General features: G+C 46.0%; 2 protein-coding genes across 4 annotated transcripts in view; both read left to right on the forward strand.

The window, feature by feature from the left end:
- The window catches only part of LOC309341041 (uncharacterized protein), an 89,423-nt gene that overhangs the window by 65,699 nt on the left and 4,046 nt on the right, over positions 1–19,678 (forward strand). The gene's annotated exons all lie outside the window — the stretch shown is intronic.
- LOC309341233 (uncharacterized protein) overlaps positions 1–19,678 on the forward strand; it is a 46,309-nt gene that overhangs the window by 22,290 nt on the left and 4,341 nt on the right. The window lies entirely within an intron of this gene.

Here is a 19,678-nt window from a genome sequence, read left to right on the forward strand (position 1 = left end):
AGAAAAATAAGAATCAGAGGCTGAGCAGGGGGACTCGGCCTTGCAAGGGTTAAAGGGAACCGAGCTGCCTTCCTAGAGAGGCCAGGAAGTGGACGGGGGGGGGAGCAGGTCCTCCAGAGCCCAGGCCCCTCCCTCCCCAGTCCTTTCCTGCAAGGGCTGCCTCGCTCTCCCCTCCCGGGATCTGGTGAGTCTCCCCTCTCTCTCTCTGGGATCTGGTGGGGGTCCCAGGGCTGCAGCAGGGGAGGGGGCCTGGGGGGGGGCCTGATCTGCTCCTGCAGGGGGGGACCCCAAGTCAGGGGGGAGGAGAGGGTCCTGCCAGGGAGGGGCCAGGGCTGCCACGCTCTCCTTCCTGCAGATCAGAGGATCCCAAACTCAGTTGGCCTTTCGCCCCCCCTTTCAGAAAAACAGTGACTCCCCCAAAATCTCCTTATTCAAACAAAGGAGTCCCTGGGACTTTGACTCTGTGTGACGTCGCTCAGCGTCACTGCAGAACAGAGGAAACATCTGCAAATGGTTTTCCAAAGCTGAACGAGGAGGTGGACTAGCCCCCCCCCCCCAAAAAAAGGTGGGAAAGAGAGGCCAGGAGTAAAGAGAGGGATCCCAGTCTGGCTGCTGCAATGGGGACCAGTTTCCCCGGGTGACCCGGAAACTACAACTAATCCAGAATGCAGTGTCTCCCAGGGCAGCTCCCCACGGAGGCCACTGCAGCCATCCCCTCGCACCCAGAGCAGGGCATCCCAGGACCCCATCCTCTCTCTCCCAAAGGGATTGGTGCTGGAAAACCCGCCGGAAATGGGCGCTGCTCCTCCCTGAGCCTCCAGGGACCTGGGCATCAATGGCTGTGCGTGTGTTAAGCCATCTAAGAGAATAATAATAATAAATTTCCTGCCTAAATTCCAAAGGAGATGTATTTGGCCCTCAGGGGGTTGAACAGATGTATACCTGGCCCTCAAGAGAAAGAAAAAGGGACCCCACCCCAGGAGTCTGTCTTGAGAGTGGCAGAGAGTCCAAGAGCAAGAAAAGGAGACAGAAGCAGGGGGGAAATGTGCCCTGAAGTGGGGGTGGGGGGAGAGGAACTCCTGAGGCCCCCCAGGTGAGGACCCCCACTAGAGCCAAGCATCCATTTTTCAAATGACTCCCTTGTCAGTCAGTTCTGACTTCATGCATTGACTGGAAGGCAGGAGCAACCAGGCTGATTCATCTCCCAGAAACCCCTTCCGTTGCCTCCACGGTCTGCATTCCTCCTCCTCTTTCTTTTCAAAAAGGTATCTCACGCTTTGGGCTCTGGTGCCGTCCAGTCCTGATTCCTGGCAAGTCTCATCCATGCTTGTTCAGGGATCTGTTTCTTCTCCTGACCTACAAATTCTGTAACAGAACAATGTATTTGCTTTGTAGGATTTGCTAGAGCTTCTCATTAAGACGGCAGAACTTGGCAGAAGACCAAAGGGTTCCTTCCGATCTCTCAGAGGCTTCCTGAGAGCACAGATGGATGAGCGAGACCCAGCTGGCCCTGAAGAAGGAAGAGGCCATGCCAACCAAACTGGGAGCAGTGGGGGATTCTGGGAAAACTCTGTGCGGAAAATCCTGGGTGAGGAGGATACCCTCCGCTCAAAGGTGCAGAGCCAGCAGGTGAGGCAGTTCTGTTTCCGGGAGGCCAAAGGACCCCGAGAGGTTTGCAGGCGACTCTACCACCTTGACCGTCAGTGGCTGAAGCCGGAAAGGCACACGAAAGCTGAGATGCTGGACCTGGTGATCTTGGAGCAGTTCCTGGCTGTCCTTCCCCCGGAGATGGAGAGCTGGGTGAGGGAGTGTGGAGCGGAGACCAGTTCCCAGGCGGTGGCCCTGGCCGAAGGTTTCCTCCTGAGTCAGGCGGAGGAGAGAAAGCAGGTGAGGGAGACTTTCCTCTGGATACTACCTTGACCAGAGCCAGGGCCTTTTCGGATGTCGCTCCGTCCTGGTGGAACGCTCTCTCACAAGAGACCAGGGCACTGCAGGATTTGACATCTTTCCTCAGAGCATGCAAGACAGAGCTGTTCCGCCAGGCCTTCAGGGTTCAGTCTGATTCTTTTTTTTCAGTACAAGAATAAGCAATAAAGAGGCTTCCTAGCCCGCTCACACCTCCTTTATAAGACCGGTGGTAACAGTCGTTGGCCCTAGCGAATATTAAAGGTAAAGGTACCCCTGCCCGTTCGAGCCAGTCTGGCCAGACTCTAGGGTTGTGCGCTCATCTCACTCTAGAGGCCGGGAGCCAGCGCTGTCCGCAGACACTTCCGGGTCACGTGGCCAGCGTGACAAGCTGCATCTGGCGAGCCAGCACAGCACACGGAACGCCGTTTACCTTCCCGCTGTTAAGCGGTCCCTATTTATCTACTTGCACCCGGAGGTGCTTTCGAACTGCTAGGTTGGCAGGCGCAGGGACCGAACGACGGGAGCTCACCCCGCCGCGGGGATTCGAACCACCGACCATGCGATCGGCAAGTCCTAGGCGCTGAGGTTTTAACCACTCTCAATTTTACTTGACTTGATCATGGATGGAGGACTTGACCTGGCATGTGTAACAGAGACTTGGTTGGATGAAGCAGATGGGCCTGTTCTTGCCGCTGCTTGTCCACCAGGTTTCTCTTACGCACAGCAACCCAGGTCATGTTTGCAGTGATTTTTAGGAAGTCATTAGTTTGCACCAGGCGTCCTATTGGGAAGGCCCAGTTTTCCAAGTGCATGTTCATAGAATCATAGAATCATAGAGTTGGAAGAGACGACAAGGGCCATCGAGTCCAACCCCCTGCCAAGCAGGAAACACCATCAGAGCACTCCTGACATATGCTTGTCAAGCCTCTGCCTAAAGACCTCCAAAGAAGGAGACTCCACCACACTCCTTGGCAGCAAATTCCACTGTCAAACAGCTCTTACTGTCAGGAAGTTCTTCCTAATGTTTAGGTGGAATCTTCTTTCTTGTAGTTTGGAGCCATTGCTCCGTGTCCGCTTCTCTGGAGCAGCAGAAAACAACCTTTCTCCCTCCTCTATGTGACATCCTCTTATATATTTGAACATGGCTATCATATCACCCCTTAACCTCCTCTTCTCCAGGCTAAACATGCCCAGCTCCCTTAGCCGTTCCTCATAAGGCATCGTTTCCAGGCCTTTGACCATTTTGGTTGCCCTCCTCTGGACACGTTCCAGTTTGTCAGTGTCCTTCTTGAACTGTGGTGCCCAGAACTGGACACAGCACTCCAGGTGAGGTCTGATCAGAGCAGAATACAGTGGTACTATTACTTCCCTTGATCTAGATGCAATACTCCTATTGATGCAGCCCAGAATTGCATTGGCTTTTTTAGCTGCCGCGTCGCACTGTTTGTGGTCAACCAAGACTCCTAGATCCTTTTCACATGTACACTGGTGCCCCGCAAGACGAATGCCTCGCAAGACGAAAAACTCGCTAGACGAAAGAGTTTTCCGTTTTTGAGGTGCTTCGCAAGACGAATCTCCCTATGGGCTTGCTTCGCAAGACGAAAACGTCTTGCAAGTTATTGCGAGTTTTTTCCCTTTCCCCCCCTTTTTCTAAGCCGCTAATAGCACTAATCCGCTAAGCCGCCAATAGCCGTGCTTCGCAAGACGAAAAAATCGCAAGACGAAGAGACTCGCGGAACGAATTAATTTCGTCTTGCGAGGCACCACTGTACTGCTCTCAAGCCAGGTGTCACCCATCTTGTATTTGTGCCTCTCATTTCTTTTGCCCAAGTGCAATACTTTACATTTCTCCCTGTTAAAATTCATCTTGTTTGTTTTGGCCCAGTTCTCTAATCTGTCAAGGGCGTTTTGAAGTGTGATCCTGTCCTCTGGGGTCTTAGCCACCCCTCCCAGTTTGGTGTCATCTGCAAATTTGATCAGGATGCCCTTGAGTCCATCATCCAAGTCGTTGATAAAGATGTTGAATAAGACCGGGCCCAAGACAGAACCCTGTGGCACCCCACTAGTCACTCTTCTCCAGGATGAAGAGGAACCATTGATGAGCACCCTTTGGGTTCGGTCAGTCAGCCAGTTACAAATCCACTGAGTGGTAGCATAGTCAAGTCCGCATTTTACCAGCCGCTTTACAAGAATATCATGGGGCACCTTGTCAAATGCTGAAATCAAGGTAGGCTACATCCACTGCGTTCCCTTCATCTACCAGGCTTGTAATTCTGTCAAAAAACGAGATCAGGTTAGTCTGACATGACTTATTTTTCAGAAATCCATGCTGACTTTGGGTGATCACAGTATTCCTTTCTAGGTGCTCACAGACTGTTTGCTTAATGATCTGCTCCAGAATCTTCCCTGGTATTGATGTCAAACTGACTGGGCGGTAATTATTTGGGTCCTCTCTTTTCCCCTTTTTCAAAATAGGGACAACATTTGCCCTCCTCCAGTCTGCCGGGACTTCGTCTGTTCTCCAGGAATTCTCAAAGATGCCTGCCAGAACCACAAAGATGACTGCCAGTGGTTCTGGCAGTGATTCAAAGATGACTGCCAGTGTTCTGGAAGTTGGGCAATAGAGTACAGGATTCCTTTTGGTGTACCGACCTTCCCGCTGCAACAAGGATTCCCTGCCCGAGCTGCTTCAGGTCGTGGCAGATGTTCTCCTGGAGATACCTAGTTTGGTTGTCCTGGGGGATTTTAATATTCATGCCAACAAGACCTTACAAGGGGCCGCTCGGGACTTCATGGAAAGCATGGCCTCCATGGGGCTGTCCCTGAATAAGTCTGGCCCAACCCATAGCCGCGGACATGCCTTGGACCTGGTGTTTACCTCCATGGATTTTGGTGATCTGACACTAAGTAAAAGCGAAACGAAAGAAGTGCCATGGTCAGACCACTTCCTGGTGCAACTTGACTTCTCCGCGACCCTTCCCCTCTGCAGGGAGGTGGGACCGATTCAGATGGTCCGCCCCTGCCACTTAATGGATCAAATGGTTTCCAGAGAGTGGTAGGGGATGCTTTATCCCATGTTGATGGCCTTTCAGCTGATTCCCTGGTGGCCCGCTGGAATGTGGAGTTAACCAGGGCTATTGACTGTTTCGCTCCGAAGCGCCCTCTCCGATTGCATGGAGCCCAGACAGCCCCGTGGTTTTCCACGGATCTGAGGGCAATGAAACAATCGTTGAGATGGCTAGAGTGCCGGTGGCAGATGACCTATTCTAAAGCTGACCGGACACAGGTTAGAGCTCAATGTCGAGCCTACCAAGTGGCGGCAGCGACGGTGAAGACTTTCTTCACCGCCTCTATTGCATCTGCAGAAAACAGCAGCAGGAGACTTTTAGTGGAACCACCTTCTACATCGGGGCCCAGTACGGGCCACATGATCTCCTGCAATAATTTTGCAAAGTTTTTTGGGATCAGGGCTGGGGCGGGAGAGTGCTAGAGTCCTGTCTAGTCAAATTGCGTGGGATCAATTCCAATCTGTTACCTCCGAGGATGTGGACAGGCTGCTTGGACGAGTGAAGCCAACCAACTGTCTCCTGGATCCTTGCCCATCCTGGCTTATAAAAGCTAGACTGGAAGGGCTGGGCGATGGGCTTCATGGGGTGGTGAATGCTTCCCTCCGTGAGGGAGCCTTTCCAGACCCGCTGAAAGAGGCAGTTATTAAACCGCTTCTTTAAAAACCATCTTTAGATGCGGCCACGATGGCCAATTATCGCCCAGTCTCAAATCATCCATTCTTGGGCAAGGTGATTGAGCGAGTGGTTCCTGAACAACTCCAGGCACGCCTGGAAGAAGCGGACCATTTGGATCCCTTCCAGTCGGGATTCAGGCCTCATCACGGGACTGAAACTGCCTTGGTCGCACTGGTTGATGATCTCCGGCGGACTAGGGACAAAGGTGAGAGCTGTTTCCTAGTTCTGCTGGATCTCTCAGTGGCGTTTGATACCATCAACCATAACATCCTTCTGGACCGTGTTGAGGGGCTGGGAGCTGGGGGCACTGTCATACAGTGGTTCCGCTCCTTCCTCCTGGGCTGTGTTCAGAAAGTGGTGGGGGGGGATGAGTGTTCAGACCCCTGGGCTCTCACTTGTGGGGTGCCAACCAGCAATGTTCCATGATAAAAATTTAAGATTGGCTTTATCACAGTCGAGTCTTTGTCAATTATTAGCTAACGTACTTTTAGGGTTTGTCGCTTTGTGTATCAGTCGCCTATCGTCTTTGTATGGCGGGCTATCCAGCCGCTCTATGATTTCAATAGGTGGATGCAAAGTGCTCACGTTTGTGAACACCAGATCTTTATTATGCATAAATTCCTTCTGTGGATATTCTGTTGCGGCCTGATTTTGGCCCAATTCTGTATCATCTAGGTATCTCATTTTGTCCCATACGTCTGGTGGGGTCACCTTAGGGTTATTTCTCCTCCGGGGGGGGGGTGATGGAGTGCTCTCTTTGGAGGGTGGCACATTCTCTCTTGGTGGAAAGTTAATCTCCGCTTTAATCTGAAGGTTATGTGCTGTGGTCTTTTTTTGGTCCCCCTTAATAACCTCGTTGCCTGAGGCTCTCTCGGCCAGCTTATCTCTTAGCTTGTCTAGTCTTCCCAAGATGTCAGTTTGTATTAATGGTGGGAACATCCAGAATTGGTCAATTAGGATATTTTCTTCCATAGTAAAGGAATCCTCACCTTTGCTCACAAGGCATTGCGGGTTCTGTTTGTCAGGCCAGAATTTTGAGAGATGTTTCCCCTTTCTAGGATTTGCCTGCTTAGTTTTCAAAAGGGGGCCCAAAGGAGCCTTATTTTCAAAGAGCCTAAGTATTGTTATCCGTGCTTTTAAAAAGGCAGGTCTTGACCTAAAAATAAACTTGGCCAGGTTCTGATCCCCAAAAGTGGTCAGTGCTCTCACTGAGTGACCATCATAATGTAGATATTCCACCGAGGTGATGTCATTAAAATTAACCATTCCTGGCAGTATGTCATTTAGGCTAGATACAAAGTTCATTATTCGCTGTTTCCCTGTAAGGAAGCCCTTAGGCTTCGGGAAGTTCGTGAATACCAATTTTGGGGGATTTAGGATCAAATTCCAATCTCTTTCCTGACTGGAGGCTTGCCAGGTCTGAAGGGGGGTATCATCTCTACTAAACGCTTCCTAAATTGGTGGAGTGGATGGAAAGAGAGCATATTCTATCAGAAGCTCAAGCTGGCTTTAGAGCAAAGCGTTCAACTACAGACCAGGCCCTTATCCTTCAACACCTGGCAGACAAATACTCTAGAAAAGGGGGGTCTTTATATGCAGCTTTTGTCGATTTTAAATCGGCTTTTGATCTAATACCAAGGGACAGACTCTGGGAAAAGCTTGGCGCTACAAACATAGATAAACGCTTATTACGCCTTATCCGTGGTCTATACGAAAACACCAGGGTGAGGGTAAGATGCGATCGGTCAGGCCATCTAACTAAAGAAATTCAAACGCACTATGGGGTTAAACAAGGATGTGTCCTCGCGCCAACGCTATTTAATTTCTATATCAACTCTCTAGCGGTAAAAATGGCGAAAGAGGATGCCCACCCTCCCAAACTGGCAGGTTTGCCCCTCCCGGTGCTTCTGTATGCGGACGACGCAGTCCTACTCTCCTTTTCCTGTGTTGGCTTGAGGAAGCTTTTGAGATCACTTGCTGACTATTGTCAAGCGGAACAACTATCAATAAATTACAGCAAATCTAAAATTATGGTGTTCTCAAAAAAAAGAAGGAAACACAAATGGAGAATTAATGGTCAACCTACTGACCAGGTAGCAACTTTCAAATACCTGGGAATAACTTTTCAGGAAAGGGTCTCGTGGCACCAACAGATGAAAAACGCCATTGCCAACGCAGGAAGGGCCAATGAAGCCCTTACAAGATTCTTTCACGGGAAAGGGCGGAAATACGTTCCGGCAGCCTCCCAGGTTTTTGCTGCAAAAATACTCCCACAACTCACTTATGGATCCCAGGTTTGCAGTTTTAAAAATTTTGCACCTATGGAAGCATTTCAAACAAAATTCTATCGGTGTTTATTGGGGATCCCCCCCTGTGTATCTAATATAGCTGTCCGCTTAGAAGTTGGACAACCACCCGTTAACGCGCGGCTGTGGATTCTAAAGATACACTACTGGTTAAAACTTATTTTTCCCCCGGCCCGTTTGGCTCCCTTAACACTCTTAGACACCTTTCATTCTACCTGGAAAGCTTCCCTGTTTGAAAAGATAAGAAGCTTAGGATTCTCCCCGCAGATCTTGATAGCGGCAGGATATGAGAGAGCCAGAAGTCAAGTGCTCCAACGCATTAGGGACATAGAGCTGCAATGTCATATGGGCAAAATGGATAAACATGCCACAATTAGAGACTTTGGGAGAGGGTTCTCACCCGCAAATTATCTGGCTGATTTACAAATACCTAAGTACAGACACTCCTTTACCCTGGCCAGATTCAACGTTCTGCCTTCTGCCCTGTTGCTAGGCAGATATGAGGGCAAACCATATGAGTCACGTGTTTGCCCATGTGGCTCATCGGAAGTGGAAACAAGTCTGCATGTATTGCTGCACTGTAGTTATTACGAGGATCTACGCCTGACCTTTATTGCCCCAGTTCTGCAAAAGCTTAAAAGTGAACCAGAACTCCTATGTATGAGAGCCTTGGCAGAAGATAAGGTCCCTGAAATTACGATCAGTGTTGCCAAATTCTGTGTAGCCGCTATTAGGCGCAGGAAACAAGAGCTTTCCAATGTCAATATGCAGGCGAAGGCAAATACTTAATTTTATTTATGCTGTCTAATTTTAAATTGCTGTTATGGCCTAATCTGTATTGAAATTGTCCTTTGTTTTTTCGGTGTTATCTTTTGCTGACTAGCTGTACGAGTTAATCTGGTCTGTGACCGTTTAATGAAATTTGATTTGATTTTGAACATCTACATGCAGCCGCTGGGAGAGATCATCAGGGGGTTTGGGCTGGGTGTTCATCAGTATGCGGATGATACCCAGCTTTCCTCTCTTTCAAATCAGAACCAGTGAAGGCGGTGAAGGTCCTGTGTGAGTGTCTGGAGGCAGTTGGTGGGTGGGTGGATGGATGGATGGATGGCGGCTAACAGATTGAGATTGAATCCTGACAAGACAGAAGTACTGTTTCTGGGGGACAGGAGGCGGGCAGGTGTGGAGGATTCCCTGGTCCTGAATGGGGTAACTGTGCCCCTGAAGGACCAGGTTGCGCAGCCTGGGAGTCATTTTGAACTCACAGCTGTCCATGGAGGTGCAGGTCAAATCCATGTCCAGGGCAGCTGTGTACCAGCTCCATCTGGTACGCAGGCTGAGACCCTATCTGCCTGCAGACTGTCTCGCCAGAGTGGTGCATGCTCTGGTTATCTCCCGCTTGGACTACAGCAATGCGCTCTACGTGGGGCTACCTTTGAAGGTGACCCAGAAACTACAACTAATCCAGAATGCGGCAGCTAGACTGGTGAATGGGAGCGGCTGCCGGGACCACATAACACCGGTCTTGAAAGACCTACATTGGCTCCTAGTGCGTTTCTGAGAACAATTCAAAGTGTTGGTGGTGACCTTTAAAGCCCTAAACGGCCTCGGTCCAGTATACCTGAAGGAGCATCTCCACCCCCATCGTTCTACCCGGACACTGAGGTCCAGCACTGGGCCTTCTGGCGGTTCCCTCACTGCGAGAAGCCAAGTTACAGGGAACCAGGCAGAAGGCCTTCTTGGTAGTGGCGCCCTCCCTGTGGAATGCTCTCCCACCAGATGTTAAAGAGAACAACAACTACTAGACTTTTAGAAGACATCTGAAGGCAGCCCTGTTTAGGGAAGCTTTTAATGTTTGATGTATCACAGTATTTGAATATTCTTTTGGAAGCCGCCCAGAGTGGCTGGGGAAACCCAGCCAGATGGGTGGGGTATAAATAAATAATAATAATAATAATAATAATAATAATAATAATAATAATAATTATACCAGTGGACTGCTGTCTGTCCAGATTTTAATTTGTTTTGAACTAATTTTAAGAAGTATTTTAATTAATCAATTGCCTGTTCTTATGTTCTTTGTATACTGTGTTAGATTTATGATGTTAGCCGCCAAAAGATTGGCTCCGGCCAGGGAGGGTGGGGTACAAATTAAAAAAATTATTATTATTATTATTATTATTATTATTAGGGGCTCCAAAGAGGATGGAGCACATCCCATAATGCTCTGCTGATGGCCCATCCTTTTTCTGGGAAGGCATCCATGGAATGAGATCTCACACCATTAAAGTTTTAAACTTTTCCATAATCTTTCTGCTATTTCTTGTCATTCATTTTCTGTTTTGAATCCTTGTTGCTCTTTCAGGAAAAGGATCATTTTGAGGAAATGGACCTGGATTCCTGTGAGGCAGAGAGGCCTCCATTGGACACCAGAGAGAGGCCACTGGGTAAGGAGGAAGGCGGTTTTTCTCCATTTGGTCTCATTCTGTTGGTTTCCCATATAATCTCTGGGTTCTTTTCATCAATTTTTTTTTTGGGGGGGGGAGTTGGGAGGAAGGGTCCAGAGGAGGAGAGATGTATTTCTGCATGACTAACATATGAAATGGGCACAAATGTCCAAATGCACTCAGCAGGAAAGGCTTTCTGAAAGGCCCATCTGTAGATAGAGATGCCCTGTTTCACCTGTGAGAGACGTGGGCACGCCTGGCATCCTACTTACCTGTTTTCTCTTGCAGGAGACAGAATGATGTTGGCAAGACCTCCTTATCCATCTTTTCACGGGGGCAGAAGGGAAGCAGCGGCTGTGGAACCAGATCAGGTCAGAGGAAGCTGCCTTGTGGGGACAGAGGCCGAGGGATGGAGCAATGTCATGGACTGGTTTGGCACAGAGGAATGGTGGGAGGAAGCAGCCAGGGAACCAGGAAGGGAAGATGTCTCAGCCCAAGGAGTGGAGGTGGAGGAAGGATGAGCAGTCAGAGGGAGAAGAGGGAGAAGCCTGGGAAGAGGAGATGTCAGAAGCTGAAGGGATAACAGGGCTTAGTGAGCTGGGAGACTCTGAGGCAGAATGCAGTGCAGAATCGGAGGCAGAAGAGGAAGGAGGCGAGTGGGAGGAGGAAGGTAGGGAGGGAGAGGTGAGTTAGGAGAAGGAGGAGCCACCGGGGACTCCCTCTCCTTCTGCCAGAAGCCACCTTCCCTGCTTGTCTCTCAGAGCCCAGAGACTTCTGACAATGGAGGAGCAAAGGCAGGCTGCACACTGGCGCACTGTTGGATCGCTTGCCAAAAACCCCACAGAGGAGGGGACTTGGAAAGCTGTGGGGAGCCAGGGGCCTTCTCTTTTGGCAGCTGATTTCATGGAGGAAGACCCTGTCATGGAATTCTACTCAGTATTGATCCAGGCAGAACTCCAATTTATAGTTACCAGAGTGAAAACGTAAAGACGTTGCAGGATTCCCCAAAATTGACCAGAGGCAATTGTATTTCTTTTTTTTTTTTTTTTTTTTTCATATATTTTTATTGAGTTTTTAACAACACAAAAAGAAAAACTCATTTACATCCAAGTACATATCACTTATTTTCATTATCCGGACTTCCCTCAACTCTTCCGACAATCTTTCGTAATTTCCATCCTATCTACACATTTCCTAACTTCAACATTACTATTAAGTATTACAGTTCTATCTCTAAATATCTTCACGTAACGTTCCTCATTCTTTTACAAAGCTTCTTTAAAACACACTAACGTTGTATGTTCCTCACATGCAGTTTCCAAATATTCCGTAAATTTCCCCCAGTCTTCCAAAAATTTCTGATCTTTTTGATATCTTATTTTACCTGTTAATTTGTCTAATTCTGCGTAATCAATAAGCTTTACCCTCCAATCTTCCAAAGTTGGGACCTCTTTTCCCTTCCAATTCTGAGCCACCAACATCCTTGCCGCCGTAATAGCATATTGAAAAAATTTACAGTCTTTCCTTGTTATATCCTTTCTTGTTATTCCTAATAAGAAAATTTCAGGTTTTTTAATAAAGTTATATCTTAGTATTTTCTTCAGTTCGTTGTGTATTGTCCCCCAAAACTCCCTTATTTTACTGCACTCCCACCACATATGCATGAATGTACCCTCCTTCTCTCCACACCTCCAGCATTTATTACTGATTTTGTACATTCTGGCTAATCTTACTGGCGTTAAATACCATCTGTACACCATCTTCATTGAGTTCTCTTTTAGGGAGACACAAGCTGTAAATTTTATGTTTTCGTTCCATATTTTGTACCATTCATCTATTTCTATATTGTATCCCAAATCTCTGGCCCATTGAATCATCACATCCTTTACCCCCTCATCCATCGTATGCCAATCTAGCAAGATTTTATACATTTTTGAGATCACCTTATAATTGCTGTTCACTATTTCAGTTTGAAATTTAGATTCTCTTTCTCTGTACCCTTTTTCCTTTGCATCTTTCTTAAACATTTCATTTATTTGGAGGTAATGCAGCCAATCATAAACCTGACCTTTTATTTGTTCATATGGTTTTATCCTCCATTTTCCTCCTTCCTTCATCACCAATTCTCCATATGTCGCCCAATTATCTCTCATGTTGACTTTTTTAACAGCTAACACCTCTAATGGAGACAGCCAGTGTGGGACTCCTACTTCCAATATGTTTTTATATCTATCCCATACTTCCCACAACGCTCTCCGGACAATATGGTTATCAAATGACTTAAAACCCTTCTTCTTCTCTTTCCATAAATAAGCATGCCATCCGGCTATATTGTCGAATCCTTCCAAATCTAACAGCTTTGTATTCTTAAGGTTGATCCATTCTTTCAGCCAACAGAGGCATGATGCCTCGTAATATATCTTCAGGTCTGGCAGGGAAAATCCCCCCCTCTCCTTTGTATCTGTCAATAATTTATATTTAATTCTTGGTTTTTTCCCTTGCCAAACATATCTTGTGATCAGCCTCTGCCATTCTTTGAAGATCGACGTTCCTTTTAATATTGGTAGCATTTGGAATAGGAATAGCATTTTGGGCAATACTTGCATCTTAATTAGTGAAATTCTGCCCCAGAAGGATAGTTTTAGTCTGTTCCAAATTATCAGGTCTTTCTTAATTTTATTCCATGTCGGTGTATAGTTGTTCTGATAAAGGTCGATATTTTTGGGTGTCAGCCAAATTCCTAGATATTTCACTTTTTTAACAATTTCAATTCCTATTTGTTGCTGTAATTCTTCCAGTGCTGTTTTCTCCATATTTTTGACCATGATTTTGGTTTTCTTCCTATTTATTATGAACCCCGCCACCTCTCCAAATTTCTCAATTTCGTCCAGTATTCCTTTTGCCGACTCCAACGGATCTTCAGCCGTCAGCACTAAATCATCCGCAAAGGCTCTTATTTTATGTTGGTCTTTTCCTACCGTCACCCCTTTTATTCCTTCATTTTTCCTTATTGAATCTAATAACACCTCCAGGACCATGATAAATATCAATGGAGACAATGGACAACCTTGTCTGGTGCCTTTTGAGATTTTTATTTCTTCTGAGATCACACTGTTTACTATCAATTTGGCTCTTTGTTCCGTGTATATTGCCTTTATTCCGTTGAGAAAATCATCACCCATATCCCTCTGTTCTATATTTTTCAGCAGAAAGTCCCATGATACATTATCAAATGCTTTTTCCGCATCCACGAACATTAGCATTGCCTGCTTCTCATTCCTGGCAGACAAATATTCTATAATATTTATAATATTTCTCACATTATCTCTCATTTGTCTGCCAGGAAGAAAGCCTGCCTGGTCTTCATGTATAATTCCTTGTAAAACCTTTTTCAGCCTTTCTGCCAATATCCCTGCAAAGATTTTGTAATCCGTATTCAATAAAGAAATTGGCCTATAATTTTTAACTTGCGTCAAATCTGCATCGTCTTTTGGGATAAATGTTATGAATGCTTCTCTCCACGTCTCCGGAATTTCTTTCTCCTTCAGAATCATATTCATCACTTCTTTCATTGGTTGTGACAAGGTTGTCTCCAATTCTTTATAATACCTTGCTGTAAAACCGTCTGGTCCCGGAGCTTTCCCATTTTTCATTTTTTTAATTGTCTCTTTTATCTCTTCCAATCTTATTGGAGTGTTCAGCCTTTCTTGTGCCTCTGTCGAAATCTTTTGTATCTCTTTCTCCTTTAAGTATCTTTCTATTTTCCTTATGTTGTTCTTTTCTTTATTTCTATACAGTTGATTGTAGAAATCCAAAAATCCTTTCCTAATCCCTTTAGGGTTAGTTATCTCCTCTCCACCCACTTTTATTTTATTTATTGTGGTTCGTTCTTTTCTTTCCTTGGTCCGCCATGCCAGCCACTTCCCTGCCTTATTCGCAAATTCAAAGTTCCTTTGTCTTAGTCTTTTGATGTTCCACTCAACTTCTTTGTTTATCATCATTTCAAACTCCTTTTGCAGCACCTTAATACTTTGTTTGATTCTAGCATTATTTGGCTTCTTTATCAGTTTCTGTTCATTTTCCATAATTTGTCTTAGTATTTCCTTCTTTTCTCTTTCTCTGTTCTTTCTTTTAATCGAGTTCTGTTGGATAAAATACCCTCTCATCACCGCCTTGCCCGCGTCCCAGACAACACTCCTCTTCGTTCCTTTATCCCAGTTATCTTCAAAATATTCTTTCAATTTCTTCCTGGCCTCGTGGATTACCTTTTGATCATCCAATAAGTAGTCGTTTAATTTCCACCTAAACGATCTTTCTTCCAAACCTTTAAGTTCCAATTCCAGAGGACTATGGTCTGAGATGACTCTTGGTTGAATTTCTACCTGGGATGTTCTTGGTGTCAACTCATTTGATATCCAAATTTGATCAATTCTGGACATTGATTCGTTTGGGTCGGAGTAAAATGTGAATTCTTTTCTCAGAGGATGTCTTAACCTCCAGATGTCTATTAGATTACAGCTCTTTACCATCTCAAAAAAAGGCTTGGGTAACTTCCCTTCCTTTGAGTTGTTATTTCTTAGTCTGTCCATTTCTAAGGAGACCACCCCGTTCATATCTCCCATCAGAACTATCTTTTGGTCTGCAAATTCTGATAACTTGTCCTCCAATTTTTTGAAGAATTCGGATTTGTTTTCGTTTGGTGCGTAGATCCCGACCACCATTATTTTTTCACCTTGCCAATTTATCTGGATTGCCATCATTCTTCCTTCATCATCTTTGAATATTTGTTGTGCTTCAATTTTGCTTTTAACATACATTACCACTCCTCTCTTTTTCTTTTTATCTGAGGATATGAATTCATTGCCTAATCTCTTATTGATCAAAATTTTTCTATGACTCCTTGCTACGTGAGTCTCTTGCAAGCAGATTATATCTAGGTTTTTCTTCTTTAAAAGTTGTTCCACCTTATTGCGTTTTTTCCTATCGTTCAAGCCATTCACATTCCAGTTCCATATTTTTAGAGCCATGTTGTTTTAATTAAGTGTGTTTAGATTCCTTCCTCCTCTTCTTCCTCCCCCTCCTCTCTCGCCTCCTCTTCCTCCTGTTCCTCGTTTCTCTGGCCGTTTTTCCTCTTTCTCTCTTCTCCTCCCGATGCTCCTTTCGCTTCTTCATCTTCTTCCGTCGTTAATTCTTTATACTTTCTTTGAAATTTACTTATTTCTTGCGGGCTGGTCAGTCTATGTCTTTTACTCTTGTAAAAAAAGGAGATCCCCTCGGGGAACTCCCATTTAAATTCTATATTGTTCTTTTTGAGGGTTTGGACTATTACTTTATAGGGGTCTCTCCGTTTCAGCAATCTAATTGGGATGTCCTTGAAAATGATTATATAGCCGCCATCTATGATTAGCCTTTTTTCTCTGTTTTTTTGAAGGACCAAATTTCTCATATCCCTATCTTTGAAGGTTATGAGGCAGTCTCCTGGGTATTTCTTCGCTTTGGTCGTTTTGACCCTCATTCTAAAGGCATTCATTATCGTATTTGCTACTTCGACTTCCTGAAGTTCTAACCATTGCGCCAGTTCTACTATTAACTTTTGTCTAATGTTCTCGTTCTGCGCTTCTGGTATCCCTCTCAGCCTCAAGTTTGTTTCCCGTTGTCGAAGTTCATTCATAGAGATGGCATCCCACATTTCTTCTTGAGCTTTGTTAGTCTCCTGAAGTCCCACCTTAATTTTATCTTCCTCCCGCTTTAATTCTCTTATTTCCATTTTTGTCTTTTTCATCCCTTCTTCTAATACTTGGGTTCTTTTGGATACTTCCTTGATTTGCCCTTTAAGTTCTCTTACTGTCTCATCTATTTTCTTATCTAATTTTCCAATTCTTGCATCTACTTGTTCAATTTTTGATTCTAAATTCTTTTCACTTTGTCTGATCTCACTAAACATTTTTAATATTTCTGATCTAAAATCAGACTCTTGTTTGGACCCCTTTCTTTCTACTGGAGTCCCTCCCTCCCCCGCCTTTTTCTGCGTATATGACATTTTAAAATTTTTGGATCTGATTTCACTAACCGTTTAAACTGAACCCGATAGACCTTTTTTCCTTCTTTCCACTTCTTTCCACTTCCCCACACACCAATTCCCCCTTCCCCCCGCAAAGAATTCAATTTAGGAGTAAGATGGGGAAATCTGAATTTCAATTCCCACTGTCTCCTTTGGGTTGCAGTCTTTACAAATTTTAGTCCAGTTTGGTCTTCTTACTTCTTGCCACCAATTAGGCTAATCCGTTAAATATGAATGTTCACCCTCCACCACCAAATCTCAGTGCCACTGTTCCCTTTTAGTTCTTTCCAAGTCTTCTTGCCCTCAATTGGGCTAATCCACTTTTCACTATATTCTTAATCTGTTCTTTATCTTCTTGCCCTCAATTGGGCTAAACCACCTTTCACTATGTTCTGTGTCTGTTTTTTATCTTCTTGCCCCCAATTGGGCTAACTCCTTTTGGCCGCAATTGCGGCTGCTTTCAGAGATTCCAGAAATTCTTCTCTATCCGCCCCCTTTCCTTAGGCAGCGCTCTGTTCCATCTCTTTCAACACAGTTCCAGTGGATCAGGTGGGTAGGTAGGGCAGATGAAACAGTAATACGTTGCAGTCTCCTCTCCTTCCGCAAAGGCGCTACTACTCCCTCTGGCAAGGAGGAGGCGGGTGCCGCGAAAGGGGAGAAAAGAGGAAAGAAGAGAAAGAAGGAGCAAAGTATTTTCTCTAAATCTCCCCAGAACTCCGCGGTGTTCTCATAAATGTCTCTCACAGAGGGGAAAATGGGAAGGAACCGCTAGTGTCTTTTATTTTGTCCACGTCTCTGCTGAGTAGTTAATCACTGTCCTGCGCTCCTCCACTTGTCCCCTCCTCCTTCTCCTTCTCCTAGTACGTGCTGACAGTGAGGAAGGTAATGGCGTCTCTAATTTCTCTTATCTTCTCTCACGCAGTGCTTTTCCAAAGATCGCACTATCTCCTTCTTTTCCCTCTATCCTGTTACAGGCTGGAGAGACATGGACTAAGTCCGTCAAAGAATTATATAGTATCTTTTTGCTCTCCCCTTGCCTTCCTTCCTAATCTGTTACTTAATATCTGGCACTTTGGAAAGTTTTCGGGGAGAGAGAATTCTGTCCGCTAGCGACACACACGTTTTTCTCCGCTTTGCTTAGCGCTCTGCGTCTAATGCGATTTCGAGTGAAAGTTGAGCTCTCTTATGCTTTTCTTTCTCCAATTCGAATTTCAACTTAATCAATCCTGAAAACCTCCTTCTTTAATTCGAAATTGTCCTTTTTTCTGAGAATCTAGCGCTCCTCCTCCAGGCTCGGGGCTTCGCTCCCCAGAGGCAGTTATGGCTTCCCTCTGCCCGCTTCCCCCCCCGCCGTACTCTTCGCTCCGAAACGGAGTTACCTGACGGCCGGGGATTCTGCGTTTCGGCACCGCGGGAACCTCTGTATCTGTATCGTCCTGCAGATACTTTTCAGGGGTTCGCTGCGCCCTGCGATACCCCTATTTTCCCCTGGAAAGTTCGGGATCCTCCGCAACGAAGGAATCCCCGCCTGGTTCAGAGTCGCGCTAAACCGGAAGTCCGAGGCAATTGTATTTCACCCAGCAGAGCTTTACTGAAACCCAGGCTCCTTCTGACCTCTTCTTATAGGCAGCATGACCTTGACAGAAGACATAACAGAACCACTTTAACCCAGCTGTACTCAGGCTGCGAGGCCTGGGTCCTTGTGCCAAAGGCCAAGCACAGAAAGGGTGACCCTAGGTCCCAAAAGATGATTTTCTGTGGGTATGAGCCAGGGACCAAGGGGTGGAGATTTGCCTATCTAACAGGCAATCAGTCCAGGATTCTGCTCAGCAGCAGTGCTGAGTTCTGTGAGTAGAATGGATGGACACGCATACATGGGAACCCTTTCAGAGAGTCTGCAAGACTCTGCTGCTGAGGAAGAGGTAGAGGTTGAACCTGCTGCTGAGGCAGAGCAGGTAGAGGGAAGAACTTCTGCTAAAGCTGCGAAGCTTGAGCATAGAAGTGCTCCTTCCTCACCCACAGGTTCAGCTGAGAAGTCTAAACGGTGCAGTAAGTCAGAGGGGGAGCTCTCGGAGGCCAAGGACATTCTAGCTGGTCCTAGTGGGTCTGAGGGGGTACCTGAAACTGGGTTGAGACGTTCAGCTCGCACAACGAAAGGTAAACCTCCTGACAGGTTTGCAGTCACAAGTGTGTGGGTTGGCATGGCACAGTGTGAAGCCGAGAGTTTTGAGGATGTTCAGAAACTGCCTCAGGAAGAAGCCAGGAAATGGCATGAGGCAATGCAGAAGGAGATGAGCTCAATGGAGTCTCTAGGTGTGTTCTCCCTCACAATGTTGCCAGTGGGCAAACAGGCCGTGAGCAGCCGCTGGGTTTACCGTCTTAAACCCACAGCAACGGGAAAAACAGTACAAGGCTAGGCTAGTAGCCAGAGTGTTCACGCAGCAAAAGGGGCTGCATTATACTGAGGTATATGCTCCTATTTCTAGAAGTGAAACTCTGCACATGCTCTTTGCGATTGCTGCACAAAGAGTTTTTCAGGTGAATCACTTTGATGTGGATGTGGCCTATTTGAACTCAGACCTCCAGGATGATCTGTACATGCTTCCTCCTCCAGCGTTTGAGGGCAATGAGCTTAATGCTGTATGGAGGTTTCACAAGTCCATTTATGGCTTAAAGCCTTAGAGAAGCTAGGTTTCAAGAAGAGTCTTGCTGACAGCTGCCTGTACCTTAAAGGGTCAGGAGAGTCACAGGAAATGGTGTTGATCTTTGTTGATGACATCAGAATTTGAATATTCTTTTGGAAGCCGCCCAGAGTGGCTGGGGAAACCCAGCCAGATGGGTGGGGTATAAATAATAATAATAAATAATAATAATAATAATAATAATAATAATAATAATTCACATCTCAGGGGCAAACAAACAGGTGCAGAAGTTTGCCAAAGAGCTTGGAAAATGGTTTCAGCTCAAGAACCTGGGTGCAGTAAGGATCTACTTAGGTGTTCAGATAGACCGGACTGAAGATGGAAGCTTCTTGCTCAGTCAGAAAGGCAAGATTGAGCAGTTGCTTGAGAAGTTCAGAATGTCTGATAGCGCAGGGGTTAGGGCACCCATGGAGACAAGCTATGTGAAAGACAGTTGGTTAGCAGAACGCGTTGAGTTTGAGAACGCTGAGATCTTCCAGTCAGCTCTGGGTAGTCTGTTGTATCTGTTCCA

The sequence above is a fragment of the Podarcis erhardii genome (genome assembly GCF_964252035.2).
Source record: "Podarcis erhardii genome assembly, chromosome: 4".
Lineage (NCBI taxonomy): Eukaryota > Metazoa > Chordata > Lepidosauria > Squamata > Lacertidae > Podarcis > Podarcis erhardii.